Raw genomic sequence first — 27,392 nt, 5'->3', positions numbered from 1 at the left:
ACAGTAACCTCCAGGAATGTAGCCATCCCTGTCCTCACCCTGAAGAGTGCATTCCATACTTAAAACACACAAACATACACACACACACACACATACACACACAAGCACACACACATAAAAAACACACAATTACAGAATGAAGAAAAAACACTCTTTTAGGTTATGGTTACGCCTGGGCCTGGGGCACACAACTCCTTAGTTAAGCTGCAGTGATTGTATATGATTAAATGAATGGATCACTATCTAACAGTTTGACACCATGATTAGCAAAGGGCCAAAACATACTCCATTTTGTATACACTCTATTTTGTGGGATCTGGAGAGTCTTGCTTCCTTTTTTTCACTGCTTAAAATAACCTGCCCCTTGGGTAAAACACCAAGAAAAGTCAGAAGATTCTCTGGGGACAGCAGTTATCTGAAGGCCAGTAATGCTGTTTATACAATCCAAATGTACAAGAACACTTGCATACTGAAGTACTAATTTACGTTAATCTTTGGTTTGGGTAAAAGGGTAGGCTATCTTCTAAAATCTTCACAGAACTATACATAATCTACTTTTGGCAATTCAAAATTTTTCAGTTTAAGATATGGTTGTTTTTCAAATGACTTTCATACAGTTCTGACATAATCACATGCTGTAATCCCCCAAATTTTTAAATACACTCAAAATTAAAACAAATGGAACAATTCACAAAAGTTTACATCATAAGCTCTAAATAAGCAGATTATGAATTACATTTACCCTGAACTTGTACAACACAGAGCCTGGAAAACATTATAAGACTGTACTTTCAAACAGCTTGGCAGACATCAGTGGAGAAAGTTAAAGCCTCCTCAAAGGTATACCACACAAACAGAGGCATAATCAACTTATTTTTCTGCTGTGCTTAAACATGTTGGAGACAGTTCTCAATGATACAGGCCCTGTTTTAGTTGTGGAAGACAAACAAGGAATAAAATATAGGGAAGTATGGTTTACATCTAGTAACACATCTTACTGCAACAAGGCACATGACTTTCATGAATATAATGCACTTGGGTCTAGTACTAGAGCAGGACGAATAATGCCCACAGTGGACTACATTTAAAGTTGGTCTGAAGTGTGTAAGGCCAGTACAGTGTAAAATGTAGGGAAAAGGCCACTGCACAGTTCAGAGATAACAGCACTCTACGGTACTGCTCATTACAAATGCAAATATGCAACTTTAGTTGAAAAAAGGCACTACCGTAATTCAGAGATAGGTATACAAGGTATCAAAGCTGTCTCCTAAAATCACGGTAAAACACAGTTAGAGAACTGGCTTACAAGGAGAGTCTGCAAGATTCCCATGGAAGCACAGTTAGAACTTTCCTCAGTGGCAGCGTGTCGGTGTGACCTATACAGATACACATACAGGTATAATATATGCAAAGTAAACACACAACTCTGTCTTTAACTTTGTGGTGTAGATGTAACATGGAAACAAAGAACAGCTCAACTAGTTACTGATTCCCTTCAATGACAATGGCACAGCACAATATGCTTATTAATTTTCTTATACTGAAAGCTAAAAGAAAATGTGTGCTTCAAGCATCCTTAATGCGTGGAAGGAAAACAGCTATAAGTGAGATGTGACATTTAACTTATTTCTTCTATTTCAGCAAGCAGCCTGAGAAGCCATGTTTCTTCTGTTTCAGTACACAACATGAGACATTCAATTGGTGAAGTTTTAGCACAAAGCATAAGGAAACCCTTTCTTTTATTTCAGAACATAGTGTAAGAAGTCTTGCATCTGCTGTTTCTGAACATAGTGTGAGAAGCTGTATTTCTTCTTTTCAGTATGAATCATGAGAATCCCCGTTTTAGTTGTTACAGGACATAACATGCCAAGTGCATACTTGGTTGTTCCTAGTAGAACAGTATGGCCTGATAAGCAGTGACCTTCCAGAGAAGAGAGAGAGAGCTGTATCATTCCTGCAGACAGGGCTCTGTTTGCAATTTTTGCGATTCCTCAAGCACTATCATGATTTTATTCTGCTTACGAAAGAGTATAAAATGGAAAATTAAATAGGGACTTTGGAACTTTTGCAAGGGGCAACTGATTACTGATTGAATGTCATACTTGGTCCTATGCTGAATGCAGCTCATCCACTCTGTACTCTTCTAATGAAGGGTGTGCTTCAGCTGAACAGGTTGTGGTAATTTATTTACTTATATATTTACTTTTTGGCTCCCCACAGCTGACCATCAGTTGCTCCCTGGGCCTGTCCTCATCCACAGGATCTATTGAACTGTTCTTAATTACCCCCTCACCCCCATGTTCAGGGCTGCTGAGGGGACTGAGGCATCCTGGTGCACAGTCACATTGTTGCTGAGGAATGTTTTATTTATCCAACTCAAGCCTGTTTGGTTAAAGGGGTTGGAGTCCAATAGATTCCATTAAATATCATCCATGCCACTGAGTGTATGAATCAGCCACAGCCCTGCCCCCATGGACAATGTATTTCATGTGTCCTTGGCCTCCACTTGATAGTTATCATGATGTTGTGCCCAAACACATACCCTCAACTCATCCTCCCTGCCTGCATCATCAAGTGCCTGAGCTGATACACAAACTCAAATTGGATCTAGTTCATTTGGTTGATGAATGAGATTGTCAAAATCCATATGGCCGATCAACTACAAGAAGCCAAACATCAAAATAAATGTTTTTGCAGGGGGAGGGGCAAGCCCTCATTCAGTCCCCCACCCCCCATAAATTAAATAAATATCAACTCTGAGACTGCGCTACAGTGGGGAAAAGGGCAAATTCCCTAATCCCCACTGCACCGTGATCTCAATCAGAAAGGCTTGACTAAACTGTCGAACATATGGTCTTGACCATATTGGTTTCAACAATCTAGTTTGACAATCAAATGAAAGGGACCCCTCAGATCACCTAGGATATTGTCAAGGTTTTATCCCCATATGCCACTGGTGCAGGTGGATGTAGTAATATATGCTGTAAGCTGTGTTTTAATAAGCAGTTTTTTTCAATAAAGTGGCTAAAAAGCATCTGAAGAGTGGTCATGTCTTCCTAGCTCAACTTTTTAATTCAATACCCTGAAATTTTACTTGTAACATTTACCGGTCCTTTGATGAGACAAGACACAGACTTGAGAAGAAAAGCTCCTCACAAACACTGTAGTTTACATATTTAGAAGTAGCGACTGTGGAAAACCATTGAATGGCATCAGTAAAACCAAAATCAACATCAGTAAAGTTAAACATCTACAGATATGCTTATCAGCACATTTATAAAAAGAAATACATTTCTGTACTGTTTACTTTTCCAGCTGTACACAAACATGCTGTTAACACTACATTTTAAAAAAAAAATCGCTTAGATACAGATATTTAGTAGGCCAACTAAGAAGATTAATATTTAAGGCATGCACCATTGCAAAACTTGTATAAAACAGTCTACATGCAATTTCTTGTTGCAGTGGTTACTATATCACTGTAATTTTGTTCCCCCCCTAATTTGTCAGAGTTCCATACTATATGACCATATTTAAGGAATACAAAACCGAAACAAAATGCAGTGAGTGGGGAGTACTACCAAAAGTTATTAGTGCTTCTTCAAAATTGCACTGTATATTCTTGGGTACTAGGCTAGCCTGACCCAAAAACATTGTGCTCTGATGTACTCCTATATGCTGGAATGTGCTGGTATGTTCCCTTACGCCAGGTTGTGTGGACACACAGAGTACTATGATGCACAGTGCTGTTGACTGCCCTGCATTCTCTGGATTAAAGTGCTCCCTCACAATTTGTATACTACAAAGCTGTACAACAGACAGTGATGCCATGCTCTGCTCCCTGCCAACACACTGTCCTGTCTCCTCTAGCTCTTTGCGTTCTGCCATGCTGTGTGTCCTATGTTATGTTGTGATGTCCTTCCAAGAACCTCCTGTGCTGCTATGCTGTCTGCCCTTTGTTATGTTGTGTTGTCCTTCTTAAAACTTCCTTCAGTCTATGTTGTGTTGTCCTTCTTAAAACTTCCTTCTGTCATGCTGTGTCTCCTAGGTTATGTTGTGTTGTCTTTCTTAGAACCTCCTATGTTGCAGTGCTGTGTGCCCTATGTTACGTTGTGTTGTCTTTCCTAGAACCTCCTCTGCTACCGTGCCGTGTGTCCTATGTTTTGTTGTGTTGTCTTTCCTAGAACCTCCTGTGTTGCAGTGCTGTGTGCCCTATGTTATGTTGTCTTTTCTAGATCCTCCTGTGCTACCACGTTGACTGCCTTGTGTTATATTGCACTGTGTTGTCTTTTCCTTGCACCTCCTGTGCTGCTATGTTATCTTCCCTATGTTATGTTGTGTTGTCTTTCCTAGCACCTCTTGTGCTGCCATACTGTGTGCCCTTTGTTATGCTGTGTTGTCTTCCTAGCAACTTCTGTGCTTCCCTGCTTGTGCCCTCACAGACATATGCACACATCAAGCAACTTCTCCACCATTCATTTGTAAGACACAAAGGCACTTTATGGAACAGTCAAGTCTGCCACTCCTCACTGTCTTATACACCCATGATTTAAAAATGCAAAGCAATATGGCACGGCTTTGCACTGTAGCCTCCCTACCTGGTGACTCACACTCAGCACCTTTTTGAGGAATCGCCCATTGCATTGCACAGCATTCTGTATGCCGGTGTAATAAATGGTGCAAATCACAGCTCAACACAGTTCTTGCCACTTCTGCACTACACTCAGTGTTAAGCAAACTGCACTTCACAAGCAGACAGTTACTGCACATGAATCACAGGCAACTTGGTGGATGAGTTACCTCTGCACTCACCTGATATGCAGTGCGGATGGTGACGGTGAGTTTTGGCAATGAAATGTAAACTTATGCAAGTGGAGATTGACACTTGCGCAGCAGGTCAATGACATTTGGGAGAAATTACAAAAGGTATTTAAACATGCATATCTAGACAGTATGATCACCTTGTATAACTTAACCGGGAAAAGCCGAAAGACAACAACAGTGTCTCCTGCTGTCTCGCTGAACCTGCACAGAGAAATTACTGTATCTGTAAATGATTAATTCTGATAAATACTCCTCTTTGTATCTTGAAGATTGTAAGATTACTGTACTGCTGATCCGGTTATGCTACGTATCAGTACTTTCATCAATGAAGATATTTCTCCCTAGGTCCCCACCATAAACTTTCCCTGTGGAACTGATCATACTTGGCTGGCAAAATAAACACATGCAAGGACATTAAGAAAACTATACAACAAACAGTGATGGCAGCTGCAATTCATAATGTTGGATAGATATGAAGATTTCAAGTTTGCACAGTGAAAGTGGTTGGCACTACAGTGTCTGGAAGAGGCTGACTGCAGTGAATGACAACGTGACACAGTCTGAACTTTGTGCTTAACAATCAGGCTATAAATAGCATATGACACAAAAAGAAAGTTGTAACAGCTCCTATAACATGTGAACAGTTGTTGTGTCTTTCGGCTTTTCCCGGTTAGGGGTCGCCACAGCGGAACTCCGATCCGCTAATGACTGACAGATTTTTATGTACTGGCTTGCCAGGCCTAACGCACAATCTTCAATGAAGGAACGCCCATTCACGCATGTCGCCACACAGAAGATGCTCTAACTGAGAATCGAACGGGCAACGTCTAACTGTGAGGCGACAACGCTATCACAGCACCACCACCGCCCTGCAATAATTATTGGCAGTTTAAGGCTACTGAGTCTTGTGACTATTACATCTTCCCAGTCCTCACTCCATGCCACCTCTCTCTTCTCAAGGAAGGCTAAATCAGTCAAGCCTGGGGAGAATTTATGAATATCCATCCAATTATTCAGTTCTCACTTGAAGGAAGTTAAGTGTATCACACTGACATACTTGCAGGGAGAGTCTATTATAGAGGTAAGGGAAATGCTGAGTAACAAATTTGTCTCTCCACCTTGCTTTGTATACCTGCTGAAGCAGGTTTCAATGTCTAGTTCTGGTATTTCTAAGATTATCTGATTTGTGAGTACATAAGACATCCTGGACTACTGGGTCCCTTACTGCTCAGAAGGGAAGGCACTAGTCTCCTCTGAGGAACCTATAAAACACAGAAAATAGAGACAGTGCTTTTAGTCTTTTCTGGTAGTTCAGGAGATTTTAAGCTTGTGATCTTCTTTGTTGGGAACCTCTGGGGTCTTTTCAGCTGTTTTGATATGCCTAGTAATGTACATCCCAAGGGTTGTATTGTGCTATATAACTGATCTGGTCAGTGCTGAAAACAAGGGAATAAATAACATATTTAAATCCAGATTACATTCCCTTGGTGAGTAGCTGTGGCCAGTAGAAGGATTTTCTGACAACTGTTGTTATATGGTGGTAGAGGAGAAGGAATTATCAACCCAGGTTCCCAGATCTCATTCTGAAGTGAGGTATTACCACTGCTGTATTTGTGGGGAATGGGTTTGCCCACCAAATAAGACAATGTTGCATTTTTTAACATTTAATTTAAGCCCACTTTCAATACAGTAGGCATTTACAACTGTAAGTTCCTGGTAGAATGCATGTGTGTCAAAGGGGTATTTGACAGTGACTTCCAGTTTGCAGTTATCCACAGACACAAAGTACCAGACTACAGAAGAAATATTCTAATGCACAAAAGCACAACATCCAAATTCATAATTTGAGGCAAATGTCATAATCTCACAAATTCAATGCTGAGGTTGAACTGGCTACTTTTTTTGCAGACAAAAAAAAATCTATGATATGAAAAAAGTAACCCCCACTGTACTTTTTAAAGAGACTCAAATTTACAACACTTCATGAAGAGTTTAGTAGCAGCAAACAAAATACTAAAGGCACACTGAACACTTTGCAAAGAGAGAAAACTTCTGTTGTGCCAGCAGGTGGTGGAGAAAGTTACAGCACTAAACCTCTACGATCTGAAAACTTAGTGTTTGAAGAAGATAGTGTAATCTGGGATACATAGGACACACTGAGCTATACTGTAGTCATTTATTTATTATATGGGCCAGAATGACAAGGGTAAATGCAATGTTTATATCTATATAGATGTTTGTGTATATATAATTATTCACTCACACACAGACGCACAGGCACACTCAGACACTTGTGCGTGTGCACAGAAACAGACGAGCAAGGAAATTGCTGACCAAGACTCCTTAGAATCAGGAAAAAAAGAACCACAAACTATAGACAAGATCTTTTGAGACTTGACAGTAATCCAGCACTTACTAATAACCTGTTTAAAAATGGATACTTCTTCACTGAAAATCAAACAGATGAATGATTTTGCCCTTAACTGGGCTTCACCAGATCTGGGGGAAAAATTTAAACCATTTACTTATTTACTTATTTATTTATGCTCACATATTTAAAATAGTTTACTTTCAATAAAGAAGTATTAATTTTAAACAAGTTATTATTTATAAGGTAAAAAGAAGTTATGTACTCACCATAACGTTCCATCTGAGTAGGTAACTTCTTTTGTCTGCAACCTGTGGGTATCGGATCCGTCCCCGGATCCGAGCCGGCAGCTTTACCTAGCTAAAAAAATCTGAGCTCCTAGCTCCTCCCCCTACCCACAATCCCCTGCTACACATCTCCCATCCTCAGATCGAGTTTGTCTATAAAAACTTCACAAGACCCTCGAAAGAGGCCAGTAGCCTACTGCCTAACAGCATGAGCAACCTATCCCATGGTTAAGAAGCACAAAACTGGTTAGGGGGAATGGAGGGGGGGTCGGCTGCAGACAAATGAAGTTACCTACTCAGATGGAACGTTATGGTGAGTACATAACTTCTTTATCTGAAGTAGTTAACTTCATTTGGTCTGCAACCTGTGGGACAGAGTCCCCAGTTACCTAGAAACCTTGGGCGGCCCTCAAGGAAGAATATTCCAGAGCACCGTGGAGCCAAAGGAAGCCCTACTCCTGGATATCATAGCCAATTTATAATGGGGAATGAATGTATGAGAGGAGGACCAAGTAGCTGCTGAAAATATGTCGTCTATAGGGACTCTAGACCAGAACGCTGCAGAGGTAGCTATGGATCTGGTTGAATGAGCATGGATTCCCATAGGTTTGTTTGAAGCTAAATAGGCCTGAATGATGCATTGTGAAATCCAGTTGGCTAAAGTAACTTTGGTAATAGGTTTACCTATAGAAGACTTGGCAAAGGACACAAACAATTGATCAGATTTGCGGTTGGTTGCTGTCCTGTGCAAATAAAAACGCAGTTGTCTATGTACATCCAGTTTGTGTAATGTGCATTCCCCTTTGTTCTGGAAAATGGGGAAAAACACTGGCAGATTAATAGACTGATTAATATTCGACTCAGAGGCTACTTTAGGGAGGAAGGAAGGATTAGCCCTGAGAGAAACTCTGTTCTTATGAAATATTAGGTAAGGAGGTTTCATACAGAGGGCTTGAAGCTCACACACTCTCCTGGCTGAAGTTATTGCAATCAGGAAGGCTGTTTTCCAAGATAAAAATTTCAACGGAGCAAAAGCAGCCAGTTCGAAAGGAGGGCCCGTCAAAGCCTGTAGGACCAATGTTAAGTCCCATGGTGGGACCGCAGACTAAACTGGCGGTTTTAACAGAAAGGCGCCTTTTAAAAAAGTTTTGCAAATTCTGGTGGAAGCCAGTGATCCTACATCATCCCCAACATGAAAATGAGAGATGGCTGCCAAATGTACTTCAATCGTAGATGTACTGGCTCCCTGATGAAAGTTATGGGACAGAAAATCAAGAATCGTCGGAGTAGGGACAGTAAAGGGGTCTAAGCCCCTGTCTTTGGCCCAGATGGAAAAACGTTTCCATTTACTACTGTAGATTTTTCTGGTAGAAGGTTTGTGTGCTGCTACCAGAATAGCTTTCACTGGTGATGAGATACTGGGAGTCCTTGCTATCAGCGGAACTGGAGCAACCAAGCCGTGAGCTTGAGGTCGCCCAGGTTTGGGGGTTGTAATCCCGCAGGATGAGAAATTAGATCCAGAATGGGATCTAAGATCCAAGGAGGAACTACACTGTGAGACCGCAGGTAAGGGAACCAGATCTGGCGAGGTCAGAATGGGGCTATGAGGATTATCTTGCTCCCCAACCGATGGGCTTTCTGCAGGAACTTCGTTATGAGCCGAAGCAGGGGATAAGCATAAAGGAGACTGGGGGGCCAAGCAAGAACCAGAGCATCTCTGGGGCTCTCCCCGATTGGGGGAATTAGAGCAAAAAATTTGCTGCACTTTGTGTTTGACGGAGAAGCAAAAAGATCGCAGCAAGGTAGACCCCATTTGAGGAAGATTTGTTTAGCTACTAACGGGTTTAGAGACCACTCGTACGGTGTGAGGATCAAGTGGCTTAGCTTGTCCGCAAGGATGTTGGTCCAGCCCGGAATGTGCCTTGCTACCAGAAAGTGGTTGGTGGAGATCGCCCATTCCCAAACTCTCATAGCCTCGCGGCAAAGGGGATAAGATCTGGTTCCTCCCTGTTTGTTGATGTACCAGACTACAACCATGTTGTCTGTCTGAATTGCAATAGTTTCCGGAGGAAGAAGGTCTTGTAGGGCTTGCAATGCCAGAAGCACCGCCCTCATCTCCAGAACATTGATATGCAGAACAGTCTCTGAAGGAGTCCACGTGCCTTGGACGGTTCTGCCCATAGCGTGCCCCCCCAACCCAAGGCGAGAAGCGCCCGTGGTCAACGTGGCTTGGGGCTGAGGCATGACAAATGGTCTCCCCTCTCGCAGCTCCTGAGAGTGAAGCCACCAGAGAAGGGAGTCCTTGCAAGCCCTGCTCAAGGGAATCAGGGTGTTCAAGGGGTGCAGTAAAAGTGACCACTGGACCTGAAGAGTCCACTGAAGAATTCCCATGCGCAGTTGCGCAAAGGGCAACAGACCGATGGCTGCCGCCATGGAGCCCAGAGCTCTCAGGACTAATTCTGCAGGTGGGGCTGGGGATTGGAGAATTGCCAAAACATGAAGAGACAAATTGCGCAACCTGTCTGTTGTTAGAAAGGCCTTGGAGTGGCGTGTATCTATCTTGGCCCCTATAAATTCCAGAACCTGCACCGGATGAAGGTACGATTTTTGAAGGTTTATAGTAATACCCAGACGCTGAGTAAGAGCCAGGGTATAATCGCTGGTACAGCAGAGCTGATGCCTGGTGGAGGCGGTGAGGAGCCAGTCGTCCAGGTATGGAAAGACTCGAATGCCCTGAAGTCTCAGGTGGGCTGCGACCACTGCCATGACCTTGGTGAACACCCTGGGGGCTGAGGTGAGGCCAAACGGAAGAGCCCTGAACTGATAGTGACTGGCTCCCAGCCGAAAGCGGAGGAACCTCCTGAATCGTCTGTCCATTAGAATGTGGTAGTATGCATCCTTGAGGTCTATGGAGCACATCCAGTCATTCTCCCGTAGGAAGGGGAGAATCGATTGCAGAGTGACCATCCGGAATTTCTCTTTGGGGATGAACAGGTTTAGAGATGAGAGGTCTAGGATAGGCCTCAGGTCCTCCATCTTTTTTGGCACTAAAAAGAACCTGAGTAATTTCCCAATCCAGACTGGCCTGGGGGACATGCTGGATGGCTCTTTTTTTCTAATACCTTCGAAATTTCTGAAGCTGCCGCCTCCCTTTGATCGGGTGGGACATCTGGGAGGCGTTTCAAAGGAGGGGGAAGACTCAGAAAGGGAATGGAATAACCTCTGGATATAATTCGGGGCACCCACCGAGCCGTAGTAATGGACTCCCAAGTTTGGAGGTGCTCCGACAGACGCCTCCTGACTGCCTCCAGAGAGGGACAGTCGGGTAAGCCCTCAGGGCTGTTGCGCGGGCCTCTCAGAGAAAGGTTCTCGAGACCCGAGATTCCTCGGCCCCCCCTCTGCCTCTGGGCCGGCGTCCACCTTGTCCTCCTCTGCTTCTGAAGGATGAGGGGTCCAAAGCGGGACGGGACTGCTGTGATTTCCGGAACCACATCTTCTTTTGTCCCCTCTGGTTCCTTGAGAAGGACCGTTGGGGGTTAGAGAAATGGATCCCGACAGCAGACAGCGTCTTCCCGTCTTTCTCGCTTTGGACCAGCGTGTCGCGGACGGTCTTGCCAAAGAGCATAGAACCGTCAAAGGGTGTGTTCGCTAAGGACGCCTTGAAGGGTTCCACAAAATCGCAAAGGCAGAGCCAGGCATGGCGCCGCAGAGCGATGCCTGCTCCGCTGGCTCTAGACGCTCCCTCTGTGGCATGGGAGAGTAGCCGCATAGATGCATTAGTAATAGATTTCAGAGTGGCCATGTGAGCCAAAAAGTTGCATTTGTTCTCGGCCGCCATGGACTCCGAGGGGGCTCCAGCATATTCCTTAATCAAGTCTCGTTGGAGTCTGATGACGTGTGCCATATAGTTCACCACCCTTACAGAGAAGGTAGCTGAAGCAAACATCCGCTTTCCAATGCGGTCCAATGTCCGAGATTCCTTATCTGGAGGGTGGACCAAGGAACTCTCCTGCGCTAGTTCCTTCTTGGTGGCAGCCGCCATCACCATGGCATCCACTGGAGAACCTTTAGACCATGCCAGCCTATCAGAAGGGGGACTAAGTATTTTGTCTGGCCTTCTGGGGATTGGCTCCACGGTGTCTGGCTCCTTCCAAGCCCTGGTGGTAATTAAATCCACCAGGGGGTCAGCCGGGGGGGGGGCACCCAAGAAGTAGACGGGCCTGCATCAAACGCCTCCAGGAACACAGACTCATCCGAGGAAGGTTTTTGGGCAGACCACCCTCCTCTGATTCGTAACATCTCCATGATGTCTCCAAAGGAGACATCCTCAGGGGGTGACCGTGGGGAACCTTCACCTTCCTCCAAGTCTGTGTCCTCCGTGAGGGACTCAGGGGAGTCCAGGTGCCTCCTTTTGCACTTCCATTTGTGAGGAACCTCCTCAGTGGGGCTATCCGAGGAGGGCTCACCCACGTGGTCTTGTTCCTCTAAGGAAACAAACTGGTGTGCCAATTAAGGCTGTCCCTGTGGCCAGATGATGGAGGACAGGCCCAAATGCGCAGGGGTGACGGATGGATCTGCAGCCCGGACCAGGGATCTGGAAGCCCTCGACAGCACCCTCTCCACTACATTAAACGCCGTGGGAGAACCGCTCTCCCTTGGCTCCGAGAGCAGCCCCCTTGGCTCCGAGAGCAGCCCCCTCGGCTCCGATGCAGAGATCGGCGTCGGAGCTGAAGCGGTCAGACCCGAGAGGGAAGTGTGCTCCGACCTAAATGGTGCCGAAGACACAGTTCCCCCCACGGATCTGATGCTCGGCTCTCTGCCCCGAGAGCTAGGATCCGACACACTCGAGGGCATAGTCGGCATCAAAGTAATCAAGACTGCTGGTGCGGATGGTTCCCCGGGTCTGAAACGGCATGGATCTGAAGACTCCGAAACCCTAAAACAGGTCGGAGAAGGAGCGATCGGGGTAAAGAAAGGGGCCGAGCTCCCCCCCAGAGGGGGGGAGGCTGGAGCACCCCCATCTGCATTTGAGCCTGCAAGAAACGACGCATCATCCGGTCCAAATCAGCGTCGGTCAAGCTTCTGGTGGATCTGGAGGAGGTCGTAGAGGTGGGCCTGGAGGGCCGCCTCGAGGACCTCGAGGGAGACCGGTACACCTCTTCCAGCTCCGGGGAAAAGCAAGGAGAATGGAGTTGAGAATGAGGAGAACCAGAGGCCCTCTTAGCGGGACTAGCTACCTTAGCAGGCGGGGCTGAGGGATGAGACTCAGCCTGCCTTTTATGCTTGTGCCGGTCCTTCTCTCTCCTTTTTTCTTTAGAAGAGGAAGAATAGTCCCCCTCCCCCTGAAAAGCAGAGGGAGTTTGAGTCCCCAACAAGGGAGGGGGATTGGAAGGCATGAAGCCGCAGCCGCGACCGGTGCCTTAGAGGGAGAGGAGGAAGAATCCAGGGGCAACAATCCCGCCAGTATTAGCTTTGTTCCTCCTATCCCTGATAGCCCGGGGGTTGAAAGCCGCACAAACCTGGCAGCTGGTGGATAAATGGGCCATCCCCAGGCAAATAACGCACTGAGTGTGGCCATCGGCTGGGGACAGCTTATGACCACACTCAGTGCATTTAGAAAAAATGGCTTTAGGCCCTTCAGCCATCACACCACACACTCACGCACTAGGGGGAGGGAATGAAACAAAATTTGAAGTAAATTTACCACAAACAAAATACGCTAAATATATTAGTCGATAAAGGGGGCTAAACAAAACACACACACCAAAGAAATTTAGAAAAAAACGATTTTAAAAGGTTTTTATCAAACTGGAAATATCTCACCCACGCCTAAGAGCTTGTCTCTAGAAGCTGCTACAAGCCACGGCAAAATAGATCTGAGGATGGGGGATGTGTAGCAGGGGATTAGGGGTAGGGGGAGGAGCTAGGATCTCGGATCTTTTTTAGCTAGGTAAAGCTGCCGGCTCGGATCCGAGGACAGATCCGATACCCACAGGTTGCAGACCAAATGAAGTTAACTACTTCAGATCTCTAGATATAGCTGCCTTCAGAAGTTTTGCAGCACTGGCAACAATATGGACGATTATGATCAGGTCTCCAATTGTTATATTTATATATACATATATATATATATATATATATATATTATATATATATATATATATATATATATATATATATATATATATATATATACATACATACATACATAATGTGCTCAAGTTTTGTATGCCAAGAAATTCACCCTGAAAGTGAAGCAAAAGGTGAATCTTGCCATCCATGTTGAGAACTCATAATAATATGTAATGATCTGACAGCTAGTCACAGTCCTTTGTAGTGCACAGAGATTTATATGCTCCACTTACTACTAGTTATGTAAAAATTAAAAAAAGAAAAAGAAAAATGTGATGTGCTGGTAAAGCAGTGAGAAAGTGGTTGACCTCCTTAAGCATTCTCTGTCTCAGGGAAACCGTATGATTCAAAATAATGTCTGTAGTGAAGCAGACAACAGTTAGAAATGGGAGTTGAAACAAAGGCATTTCATGTTCTTCTGCTGCAGGTTTCTGTTGGTGCTGTCAGCTTTCAGTGCTAGACACAACCTTAATAGTGTGCCACATTTCTAAGCACTGTTAAGATTGGGTCTCTTGCTAGAGTAATGTTGAACTAGAGTGTTATTTAACAGTTACTGAAGCGTAATCACAGAGGTTCATGTACTACATTAATGTACTGAACAGCAAGCTGCAGTCCCAATGGTGTGGATGTGGCAAGAACAAATGCTGCCAGATCCTCAAGACAGGATCCACCTGATGGGCAGTATTTCTTCTCCACCCAATATACTCCAGTAAAAATATGCTCCTCCTCCAAAATCCTGACAATTTCAATGTATTCTTGAGTAACACTGACCATTCAGTACTGAAAAGCTTCCTCTTAGTAAGCCAAATGACTTTCTTAGAGAACTTCTGACTCGAAGACTTAACCATATTGAGGTCAATCCAAGAAACAACACTCACAGAGAAAGCACTCCTCCTTTGAAACCATTCAAGTCCTCTCTGTTCCAAGACTGAGGATAACCGATATAGAAAATGCATTCTGTTACATTAACTGTACCCTGTATAACAAACTCAACAATCCCAAGATGTAACATGAGTTTCAGCACTTTTAAATGGAAATTCAAACTCTTTTTACCCACCATCAGCTACACATCCTGTTGAGTCCTACGAGTCCTACTTGTCAGGCAATGAATTTAGAAAACTGATTATCATTTAACAGAAAAAGACCACACACTACAGGAATCATTAGTACAAGAAATGTTTGGCTAGTCAAAATCAATAAATGTTTGAGAAATCACAGGTTCAATACAAAAAGCCCCAATGTAATAACTTTAGAATCCCAGGGGTTGGTGGTGGACCAGAAAACAAAGGCACAAATGCTTTCCTAATAGTGATTTAATATACACTGAACTTTACGTCAGGCAGACACCATAGGTTTTTAGCAAACGCAAGCCATATAGCTCAAACTACAACAATATCAATGCAAAATTCTTATTTTATGTCGATAAATAATTAAACCTTAAAACTCTCTAGTCTAATCCCCATTAAGGTGTCCACATCCAAAACCAGGAGTGGCAGCGACTTCTGTACTGTAACAGTGCTAAAATGACAGGATGTCAGACACAAGTTAAGTCACTTAAAGTTAAAAACAGTTAAGCCTCTACTATTTTCCATGCAAACATTAAAAACTGCTTTGAAAAAGGTACCAAAAATGTTTGATCCCACCAGTTGATGCCAAGTAATACCTTATTAAGATTAAAAAACTGACTGACTCAAAATAAATTAATCAGTGATTTTCCCCAAAGATGAGACAATCAACATACATCTCCTAACCATACCGTGGTGAGAGACCTAACAAGGTGAAACACACTCTGCAGCAGCCACTGATAACTGATTTGTCTGGTTTGGGCTAGATGTATTTTAATATAAACTCATCTGTCCTACTACAGAAATGATGGAATACTTCTGAAAATGCCTTTCTGCCTTTAAAGCTGAGATTGGTCAGTAAATGCATAAGTTTTGCAGTACTTAGTATAATCTATTTGTTTTAAATGATTTTTTCACACTATTTCACCCAGTGGATGGCCAAGAAAGGGGAAAATAATTTGTGTCACTAGAACTTCCAATTATTTGTTCATTTAGTACGTTTCCCACCTAATTTGCACAGGCATTTAATGGACAGTATTTGTTCTCTGTGTGGCTATACTGACTTTATAAGTTCAAGTTTGAAGATTTCTGTTTTGTCTTGTAACCTAAACGGATTTGACCAGTGTAGCATACTGGCCATTACATGGATAATCTTAGCTGATGCACTCCTATGATATAGATTCCTCTAAAAGTGCATTTGATTAGTATCCATTTACAGGTAGTTCTGAGTTCCTCCCTTATCCTTCCTAGTTTTGACATCTCTGAATCACTGCACCCTTCCTAGCTAAAGAGCACTGCTTGTCCTGCTACTGTTGTTTCTCTTGAAGTTTGAATTTCTTATGAAATGTATTTAACGTTTTAAGGTGCTTCGATTTGCACTGTCAGTACACAGCACCTTTCATTTACTGCCAATGTGGTTTAAAAGGCTTACACAGTCCATCACTTGCATCAGTTTAAACAGGAGGAAATAAAAGAATAAAATGTCAAAGTGCACTTGTGAATGGTTCGTCAGTGTAACCATGGATGTCTGAATCTTAGGATCATTGCTGCAGTGAATCACTAACATTAATGGGATAGAACTGCAGACAGAAGTCAGACTTCAGGCCAGATGTACACAGCAGTCAGACATCCTCAGGTAGGATATCAAGTTACCCCAGTGCAAAACCTGTCAGCCGGAAGTCTAGTTGTGAAGGAGAGTGTAATGTTGTATGTTGCTCTTATTTTGAGAGCTGACAGTCACCAAGTGCTCCTGCATCCCCAAAGCTGAACCCAGGTGAAGGAAGACAACTTTAACCCAATGATATGCCTACCCAAAAGCATACTTCTTCCAGTAATGCAGCTAGGCAAGCAATATCTACTGTCCCCTACAAAAAACAACACTGTGACCTCCACCATACAGAGAATACAAAACCCCAACAAAAATATATCACTTACACACTCATTTATATACACATATGGGTCTATTGCATTTGACTGAACTGCCCTAATGTCAAACATAAAACACCAACAAAATAAGTTCAATCATACACAATAGTGAACAAAAACAAAACTGAAAACAGTAACATCGAGAGAGGGCAACTATTTTTTCTCCTAATATTAAAACTTACCCCCCCCCCCATAAAAATTAGCCTCAGATTTGTCTGAAAGTGGCAGTGCTACTGGAAGGTTTTAATCATGTTAAGCTGTAGGGCTGGGGTTGGGGGAAGGAGCAGTATTAGGGTTTGGGGGAAGGTGCAGTATTAGGATTATGGTTATTACCCATTACTAAAGAAAGCAGGGGGGGCTTTCTACAGAAAACACTGTAGAATTAAGATCACAAAAGCATAATGATAAAGGGGATATTTGGGAAGAGCACCTGAGGCTGTAGTGACAGAGTCAATCTGGCAAGGCATGAATTACCAAGAGGGCGGCCGCGGCGGTGCAGCAGTTAGCGTTGCCGCCTCACAGCAAGAGATTCTCCGGTTCGATTCTCGGCTGGGGTGCCTTCTGTGTGGAGTCTGCATGTCCTCACTGTGGTCGCGTGGGTTTCCTCCAGGTGCTCTGGTTTCCTCCCACATCCCAAAGGCATGCAGTAGGTAGATTGGATACTCTAAAATTGGCCCTAGGTGTGAGTGTGTGCCTTCTGTGGAAGGCTGAGTGCCAGGCTGGCAACTTGACACCATAAAACTCCACTGCCAATCTTGAGAGGACAGATCCGCTGTGGTGACCCCTAAGGAAACGCCGAAAGAAGAAGACTGGGGCTTTGGCTCATCTGCTCCCAATACTGAAATCCAGTAGTATGGATTCTTTCCCAATCATAGCCTCTATTAAGACTAGAGAGGTTAACAGTGGGAGTTGCAATACCAAGACAAACTATTTTTCAGGTATTAGAATTAAATTCACCATCTTTATGTATTTGCTATATTTATTACTGTGACAAGAGAGACAGTTCCCAGGTGTCTGTGAAGGGCATTGGCCTGTCTACAAAGACCCACAGGGTTTCAGTTTGCAGCCAACATCCTGGTAATTTTTAAGGATATTCCTGCTGGTGGTGTATAAGTGCATAGGGCACCTAAGGTTTGACTTATTTCATTTGCTTCAAATAGGCTGTCAGCTCAGAGTTATCCAGTGGGTTGATCTTTGGAGATACAGATATCCATCACACAGATATCAAAGGTCTGCCCACTCTTTTTCGACTGTAGAAAGCACGTAGAGGAGTACTTTGCAGTACTGCAACGTATTGCCACTGTGCTGACTTAGACTCCCACATTTATACTTTGAGTGTAGACACAAGAGGCACCTCTCCCTGAGGAATCATTGACTTTAGAACATCTGGTGTTTTCAGACAAAAGCGGCTCTCCCTTAGGATTTGTTACCAATGATTACAATGATACTATTTTTTTCAGGATCTCCCTTGAAGATGTTGCATTTAGGGAAATCATTTACATTATGAGAGAGGTTCTTCCTAACCGTTTCTTATAGGCCAAGATAAACATGGTTTTCCTAGCTGATGTAGGGGAGCACAGGAGACCCACTAGTCCTACCTATACCACTGAAAGCTGCTTACTAAGAAAGAGCTAACAATGGTCCGCCCCAGCTATACGGACTCTGACTTATGACTTGGAATATCATAGGTGTTCCTCACAGTTAAGTTTTTCTCCTTTCAGGTGATTTGCATCTATCAGGAAACAAAGAGCTCTAACAGAAGGAAGTCTTACCAAAATAGGACAGATTTTTTCATTGGTGTGAGAAATACCATTTTAGCCCAACTACTTAAGTATAGCCAGCTGGTCCATTAAAGTTCATGTTTCAGCTATTTCCACCAGTACGTCACTGACTCCTCCTCACTCTCAGCTCTGCAGTGAAACTGTTCCTAAAAGACTAAACTCCCCAACCTGGGACCTACATTTTGTAAATGAAAAAGTACACTTCTTCCTTTGATCCTGTCAACATTTCCCAAATATCTACCCTGGAAGATTCTGTATGGCTATAGCCCTGAGTCAGACAAAAGTATGTCAGAGTTACAGACCTTAAAGTGAAATGATGCAAATTCAGTTTTCTACAAGGGCAGAGTTGTCCATTAAAACCAGGCCTTTCTTCATCCTCAGAATGGATAATGAATTCAGTGTCTAACCAATTGTTTGATAACTGAGATAGTGTAGTACGTTTATTCAATATAGCAGTCACAGAAAGACTCACAACTAGTAGCTTTTCAAGAATTTCTTAAACAGTAATTACAGCTTTGTAGAAACTAGCTCAGAATAGCCTCTTTCCCATGTAATGCAGAGCTCATAAAGTGTCTCTCAAAGCTGTCAGAAAAAAATGTTCAAGGGTTTTAGGTCTTTTCATTTGGCACCTGTACAGAACAAACCACAAGCAGGGGAAACTTTTAACAGTTTTCCACACAGGCAACTCCACAGGTACAGCAGCCTTCATCCAACTTTTCCTTCACAGGATAGCAGCTCCTCTCTTTTAAAGACATCTTCCACTCAAACTTGCTGGGGTCTCCTCCTCAGAAATCTCTCTAGTGTTAGAGACAAGCACGTCTGACAAGCCTGTTGAACTTGGGTCTACTATATAGCTGGTATTACAATCATTTGACTTCCTGTTTTCCTGCCTCTAAAACTTGTTTCTGCTGTCTAATGAACAATGGTGGATTCAGTCAGGGCATTCCTACCCTCCCCCTTGCTCCACTGTGTACAAAACTGGAAAAATGGTCACTATATTGTTGAATGAAGAGCAAAGGCATGACAACAGTTCAACAGATAGTTTACTGTACACCCAACACAGTTGCTTTTTTATGCACATTCTACATCTTACTTGTAACACATGTTCAGTACAGATTAATACCACCACCGCCCCGACCTGGAAACATCCTTCAACTACAGTGGCTGATGAGGTACAGACAACAAAGCATAGCACACTGTTCTACATCCTCCCTCTTTACTTTGTGCCTATTGCAAATACATGCAGAAATCTGCACTGATATTTCTTGAAACACAATCAAGAATTAGACATTATATTAACAATTTAACATTGGCTATCAGGCTACAAATGCATAGTGCTATACATATCAAGTTTGCAGACTCTTCCTGCCCTTGCAACATACACATTTCGAGTAGAATTAGAAACAGGATCTGTCTTAAGAGATTTATTTGACACAAAAACATCATTTGGTATGTCAGAATTGTACAAACATGACTGCCCATTTTCTGGAGGTTGGTCAGTTAGTGACTTATTCAAGAAAAGTACAGTTGTGTACCTACCCTAAATGTAGATATTCGAGTGTATTCACTGTTGCAGTCATTACTCTTGGGTTATCCTGCTGGCAGGCTACCCTCAGTCAGCCAGAATTCCAAAGTCTAGGTCCGGCGTTGATTGCTGTCGCCTCTTCCCTGACGTCGGTGCGCCAGGGGTATAAAAGATGCAGCTGACGCCATTTTCTTCAGTTTTTCTTGCCCCAGATGTCAGGTGCCCCCAAATTGGTAGGCTGAAAAATATGCCAAGAAAAATGCATGCACAAAAATAACATTTCCTTCATCTACAAGCAAATACATCAAAAAGGTTGTATAGGATGTAGAAGTGCAGATAAGTCCCAGCAAAGAAAAGGGGGATGGTGGGTGGATAACCTAGACTGCAACAGTGAATACAATCGAACATCTGCATTTACTGTACTATGTTCATCGTGTTTCACTGTTGCAGTCATTACTCTTGGGTTGTATCCCAAAGCTGAGGTAGGGTGGCTGGGCTAAATAGGGTTAGGAGAGGCTATGAGGCCCTGCAGAACTGCAGTGGCAAAGCCTGCTCTGGACTTAGAGTAAAGAAGTAAGTGGTAGTGCTTTGTGAAGGTGTGCATTGAACTCCAAGTTGCAGCCTCTAAGATATCTTTGGTTGGTACTCCTCTGAGGAAGGCTGCTGAAGTGGCTGCTGCTCTGGTGGAATGAGGCCTAATGCCCTTAGGCACTGATTTGCCATGTTGAAAATAGCAGAAACGGATGCAATGGCCTATCCATTTAGAAATAGTTTGTTTTGAGATAGCCTTTCCTTGTGATCCTGCAGCATATGACACTAAAAATTGCTCAGACTTTCTGAAAGCTTTAGTTCTGTCCAAGTAGAAGCATAACTGCCTGTATATGTCCAAAGAATGCAGAATTTTCTCACCCTTGTTCTGTGGGTTAGGATAAAAGTTAGGCAAGTGAATGGTTTGGTTAAGGGCCACACTGGACACCACCTTAGGCATAAATGTAGGGTTTGTCCTCAAAGAAACCCTGTCTGGATGAAAAATGATGAAAGGTTCCACAGCCATGAGTGCTTGTAACTCCGAGACTCGCCTTGCAGAGGTTATTGCTAGGAGCAGAGCTGTTTTCCATGATAAGAATTTAATATCTGCTGTTGATGCTGGCTCAAAAGGAGGCAGTGTCAGTTTTTCCAAAACATAATTGAGATCCCAGGCCAAAATTGGTGCTCTCCTTGGAGGCCTAATGTTTTTGGCCCCTCTGAGGTACTGCCTTATTAAAGGATGAGAAAAGATATGTGGTTCCGTATTGTAATGGGCTGAAATGGCAGAGGCATGAATCTTAATTGATGAGAAAGAAAGGCTTTTGTTTAGCATCTCAGTTAGGTATTGTAAAATCTGAGGGATATTTGGTACACACGTATCACTGCCTTGTTCCTGGTTCCAAGCACAGAATCTCTTCCATTTTTCTGCATAAGATTTTCTGGTACTGGGCCTCGTGGCCTCCAAGATGACATCCATAACAGCTTTTGAAAGAGGAGTGTTCTGAATGGCTACATTATCCGCCATGCTGCCAGATTTAAGGTCCTGAGTTGGCTGTGCAGGATCCGATTGTTTTGTTGGGTCAGTAAGTGATAAGTTTGAGGCAATATCCATGCTGGACCTTGAGACAACCTCTTTAGGATTGGGTACCAGTGCTGGAGTGGCCAGTCTGGCGCTATCAGTATAATTTTTGGCTTCTCTTGCCTGACCTTTAGGAGTACCTTGGGAAGGAGAGGCAGTGGGGGAAAATCATATACTGAGATTTTTCCAGCTGAAGGATAGGGCATCCACTTTCCATGCTTGCTTGTGATAAATCCTTGTGCAAAATCTCTGCAATTGGCAGTTGTGAGGGGAGGCAAATAGATCTATGTCTGGGCATCCCCATTTCCTTGTTATCATGCTGAAGACTTGTGGATCCAGTTTCCATTCGTGGGGATCAATGAGGTTTCTGCTTAGTTCATCTGCCAGAGTATTTGTTTTTCCTGGCAGGAATTGTGCTTGCAGGTGAACTTGAAAAGCCAATGTTGTGTCCCATAAGGTCATTGCTTGTCTGCAGAGGGGGTATGAATGTGTACCTCCCTGCTTGTTTATGTACCACATGACCGTAGTGTTGTCTGTCTTTATCAGTAACGGTCCTGGATGAAGCAGGTCCTTGAAAGCTGTCAGGGCATTCTGCACAGCTAGCATCTCTTTTTGATTGATGTGAAGATGCATCTGGTTTGCAGGCCATGTGCCCTGAATACATTTTCCTGCCATATGGGACCCCCAGGCATAATCTGATGCATCCGTTGTCAGTGTCTGTCTGGCTGTGGGTAATCTGAATGGCAGACCTTTGTTGTGGTGACAGGCTTCTGCCCACCATCAAAACTCCTGTTGCAAGCAGGGAATGAGTGCAATTACTGTCTCCAGGCTGTGGCAATGCTGAGTCCAAACACTTTTTAGATACCACTGTAGTTTTCTCATATGCAGTCTGGCATATGGAATTAGTAGAATGCAAGATGCCATGAAACTCAAGGCCTGCAGGATTTTCCTTGCAAATAAGTGGATTTTGTTGCCAATTTCTTGTAGTAGTCAGTTGCTTTTGTTTGTCTGGCGTGAGATAAGCCATCTGGACAGTTGTATTTAAGCTTGCACCCAGGAATATTATCTCCTGAGAGGGCACTAGTTTTGATTTATTTTCGTTTACTGTGTACCCTAGGCCAATTAGTAATCTTTTTACAAACGCCAGATGCTTCAGAAGAATGTCTTTGTTCTCTGCTTGAATTAGGCAATCGTCCAAGTATGGCTATATTTGAATTCCTTTTTGTCTACAAAACGCAATTACTGGTGCCAGGCATTTTGTGAAGACCCTGGGCGCAGTAGATAAGCCAAAGGGCAGTGCAGAGACTTGGTAATGCATTGAGCCAGCTATGAATCTGAGGAATCTCCTACAAGATTGTCTGATTGGGACATGCAGGTATGCCTCTTTTAGGTTCAAAGTTACGAGCCAAGCCTTCTTGCCAGCATGGACAGTAGCTGCTGTAGAGTCAACATCTTGAATTTTGGAACTTCCAGAAACGTATTTAGTATAGACAGGTCCTGTATTGGTCTCCAGGTTTTGTCCTTTCTGGGTACTAGAAAGAGTCTGGAGTAAAATCCTTGCCCCTGCTCTTGTTGTGGTACTTGCTGAATGGCCCTCATGTCCATGAGGGCAGTAATTTGTTTTTGTGCCTCTGCCCATTGACTGTGTGGCAGGTCTGGCATACCTTTTGACCTTGGTAGGGTGTGAAAATGGAACCTGTAGCCTTGGGGCACTATGTTCAGGACCCATTTGTCTTGGGTAATCATTTTCCAATTTGATGAAAAAAGTGCTAGTTTTCCCCCTAAGGGGGCTGCCAAATGAAAAGTGCTTGGATCTGGTAGAGGAAAGTCATTGGGACTGTTTCCTGTAAGGTTGTGATTTGTCTTCTCCGCTTTTAGAGGTAGGAGCACCCCATTGTTTAGGCCTGTATGAGCCTTGGGGCTGAGATCTGCCTCTGGGACGCCTGTATCTGCCTCTTTGTGGTCTGTCTGACACTGGAAAGGACCAATTTTTAGAGGGCCAGTTCCTGCTAAACCTGGGTGGCTGTACCTGCAAGAAATCCTTGACTGTCTGCATGGATTTCGCTTTATCCTCCATTTTTTTCAACACCTCTTCTGCTTTAGTACCAAACAAAGTATCATGCTGTAGTGGTGCATCTAATAATTTTGCTTTAACATGATCAGGCAGATTCTGTTCCTTTAACCAAGCATGCCTCCTAATAACAGATCCTGTAACAGCGGCCCTGCAAGAGGCCTCCAGTGAATCATAACCACACTGCAAAGTATGCTTTCCCACTTGTTCAGCTGCGTGCAATAAATCCTGCAATTCAATAAATCCTGCAATTCCTTGTTCTCTGAACATTCAGTATTTGTCAACATTTTCTGTTTAAGCAGTGCCATTAAATATTGCTGATATTTAAGCATATGAAACTGACAATTTAAAGCCCTTACAGCCAGGGTAGCAGAAATGTAGACTTTTTTTCCCCATCTGTCTAGAGCCCTAGAATCCCTATCAGAGGGGACAGGGTTTTTTGCAGTGGAAGCCTTAACCCCTTTGGGTCCCTGAGAAATAGTTTCCGGGTCAGCTGCGGGGTTTTTATATAGGAATTTATGAGAATCCGGGACCCTGTAGTATCTGTCTGGCTTAGTAAGTGCAGGGGGTAAAGAGTCAGGGGACAGGCTGGACTCTGAAAATACATCATCTACAATGTCCAGAACAGGTGGAATAGCAAGGGGTCTGTGCTGAGGAAGTAGCAGAAAGTTTCTGAGCCTTTTCTTAGATTCAGAATAATCTTGGCTCTCCCAGTGGAAATGCTCCCTCATGGTATGCAGGGTTTCACCAAAAGAATAATCCTCAGGAGGAGAGGCTGAAGGAATGGATTATTCAGCATCAGAATCCTCATAGGGAAGCATGGAGTAATCCTGTTCAGAAGAGGAATCAGAGGAAATGGAAACCTGATCAGAAGAATCATACTCTGTCTCTTGCCTAGGCCTCTTATCAGGAGGGGGATGGGAGCCCCTGATCAAACTAATTAGGTCTTCGGCCATTTTGAGCATCTGTTTTTTAGGCATGGAAGTCTGAGAAGGAGAATGCTGTACTTGTTTTTTTGTCTCTAGAGCTGCTTTAGTCTTTGCCTTTGAAGCTGAAGATGGCTTGATATATAGTTGTGTAGGTCTGAAGACACCCTCAGAAGCCGATGCCTGCTCAGCGGCTCCGGACCCATCTGAGGGAATGATTTCCGAGTGTCCAATACCTTGAGTTTCCAGAGGCCCAGTCGGCTCCACGTGGAAGTTGAAAGTGGCCTGTTGCTCTGAGGTAGCGGGCACCAGGGGCTGCGAAAGCGCCTCACTGAGAACCGGCGACTGGCCTAGCAGAGGCTTCGTAGTCGGTTTTGGACCTCGGATGCCTATCCTTTTCCTTGTCCTTGCGTTTTTTGTAAACTCCAGTTGTCGGCTGGTCCGACGGCATTATATAATTAAATCTTCGGCCAAAGTAATGAAATGCAAAATCGAACCGACGCTTGGCTAAATCTAGCACAAAACCGACAGCTAGCAAAGTTGTGATCAGGGCCTAGGCAAGGAATACAGTAAGTGAAAATCCTTATGAGTATTTGCTTCCCACAAGAAATACAATTGTTAACTTTTTCTGACATCGGTCTGGAGCAAGAAAAAAGTTTCCCCAACGGGGTACTTAGCTTTACTGAAGACTTCGGTTCTGAAATTCGGATTTGAAAATCTCAGGAGTCGGCCGACTGGCACTTGCGAACTGCTTTTGCTTTGGGCACCGCGCGGCAAGAAAGACTGAAGAAAATGGCGTCGGCTGCATCTTTTATACCCCTGGCGCACTGACGTCAGGGAAGAGGCGACAGCAACCGATGCCGGACCTAGACTTTGGAATTCTGGCCGACTGAGGGTAGCCTGCCAGCAGGATAACCCAAGAGTAATGACTGCAACAGTGAAACACGATGAACATCTGGAATCACTGATACACACAGTCTGTGGTGGCTTCAGCTCTGGGACAGGCAAAATGTGTCTATGATTTTTTTTCTGTAGTCTACACCTTCTGATTAAATTATTTATGTTCTTGGTTTAACACAAATGTCTTTTAAGACTCCCATATGATCATGACCTTTTAAAGTCTGTATTTGGAGAACCTCACCTTGCAATAATGGTCAAAGAGGTTTACTGGTTTTGTCATAGTATAGCTTTTGCGAATGACGTTTTTTTCGACAGTTGAGCTTTGACTACCTTATTGCTCTTTGTGACTGGCACTAACAGCCATTTGTTGATTGGAAGAGTTGTTTGTGTTTGTCTTGACATCAATCTTTGAATGGGTGAACCAAGCGTCTGGTCATGAAGAAAGTTTTGAAGATTCAGTAAATTAAAAAAAACATCAGTTCCCTTCTGTTTGGACTTTTCCCTCAAATGTTTTGCATTACAGACTGCATGTGCAGCTAAACCATTAGCTTGTGGATATTCTGGACAAGTGGTTACATGAATTAAATCCCATGAGCTAGAAAATTCTTTAAAACGTTGACTGGTATATTGTACACCATTATCGGATTTGACTTTATGTGGACTTCCATAAACTGAGAAATGTTTCTTTAATTTTGTAATCACTGCAATAGAAGATAAGTTTAAAGGTAAGTCAACTTCAAACCAGAGTATGAGTCAACTAGTACCAGACAATACTGACCATTCCATTCAAAAATGTCTATAGTAACTGTGGACTATGGTAAATCTGGGATTGGGTGCAACTGAAGAGGTTCTTTCTGCTGATGCAGTTTACTACTGTTGCAAACTGAACAGGAAAGTGTCTCGCTTTCAATATCTTTGGATATTAAAGCCCAAAACACAATACCTCTTGTCCTACATTTAGTTGATTCAGTGCCTGGGTGACCTCTGTGCAGAACTGTTATGTATTCCTTTTGCAATGATTTAGGAACTACCACTTTTGGACCATTCATAATGATACCATCTTCCACAATTAATTCATCTCTGTATGGAAAATATTGATGAAGTTCAAGTGGCAAACGTGTCTGATGTGTTGGCCATCCTTGGTTAACAACGTTAGTCATTGAAAAACTGTGTCTTTAGCTGTATGGTTTCTTAACTCACCAAGCCGTGATGATGAAATATATTTGACTTCCATAACTTCGAAATCTGCTGTCTCATTTGCTGCTCAGATGTCTTTCTGGGTGCTTGAGACAAAGCATCTGCGAGATACATGTGTTTACCTTTGTTATAGACAATACTGAAATTGTACTTTTGCAATTTTAACATTATAAGTTGCAATCTTGTTGGAGTGACATGTATTGGTTGGTTCAAAATCATTACCAATGGCTGATCTGTTTCGGTCTGAATTGGTCTATCGTGTATCTAGTCATTGAATTTGGAACATGCAAACACAACTGCAAGAAGCTCTTTTTCTATTTGTGCATAGTGCATTTCTCCTGGAGTCAGAGTATGAGATACATATGCAACTGGAATGCCTTCCTGGAGGCATGCTGCACCAAGACCATACTGTGAAGCATCACATGTGAGAGTCACAGGTTGATGAACATCATAGTATCTCAGGGTAGGCATTCTCGGTTTCAAAATATCAAATGCTTCTTGATGCTGCTTATACCATGACCATTTTATATCTTTGTGTGCGAGTTCACATAATGGTGCAGAAAGCTCGCTAAGGTTAGGAATAACCTTTCCTAAAGAGTTAATCATATCCAGGAAACACTGTAAAGTTGTAACATTCTCTGGAGCTGTCATTTCATTGATTGCTGTTACCTTCATTGGCTCAGGTTGAAGGCCTGAACTTGTGAACATGTGACAAACATAGGCAATTCTTTCAGTCTGAATTGACATTTCAAAGGATTTAGCTTGAGGTTGACCTCATGTGCATG

The 27,392-nt window shown here is 43.4% G+C and overlaps 1 protein-coding gene across 1 annotated transcript in view; it reads right to left on the bottom strand.

Annotated features, from left to right (window-relative positions):
- The window catches only part of APPL2 (adaptor protein, phosphotyrosine interacting with PH domain and leucine zipper 2), a 1,154,621-nt gene that overhangs the window by 893,010 nt on the left and 234,219 nt on the right, over window positions 1-27,392 (bottom strand). The gene's annotated exons all lie outside the window — the stretch shown is intronic.

Source organism: Protopterus annectens, chromosome 11.part0 (assembly GCF_019279795.1).
Source record: "Protopterus annectens isolate FY-2018-M chromosome 11.part0, PAN1.0, whole genome shotgun sequence".
Lineage (NCBI taxonomy): Eukaryota > Metazoa > Chordata > Ceratodontiformes > Protopteridae > Protopterus > Protopterus annectens.
Note: the sequence above shows the minus strand (reverse complement) of the source record. Positions and strands in the feature narration are given on the sequence as shown.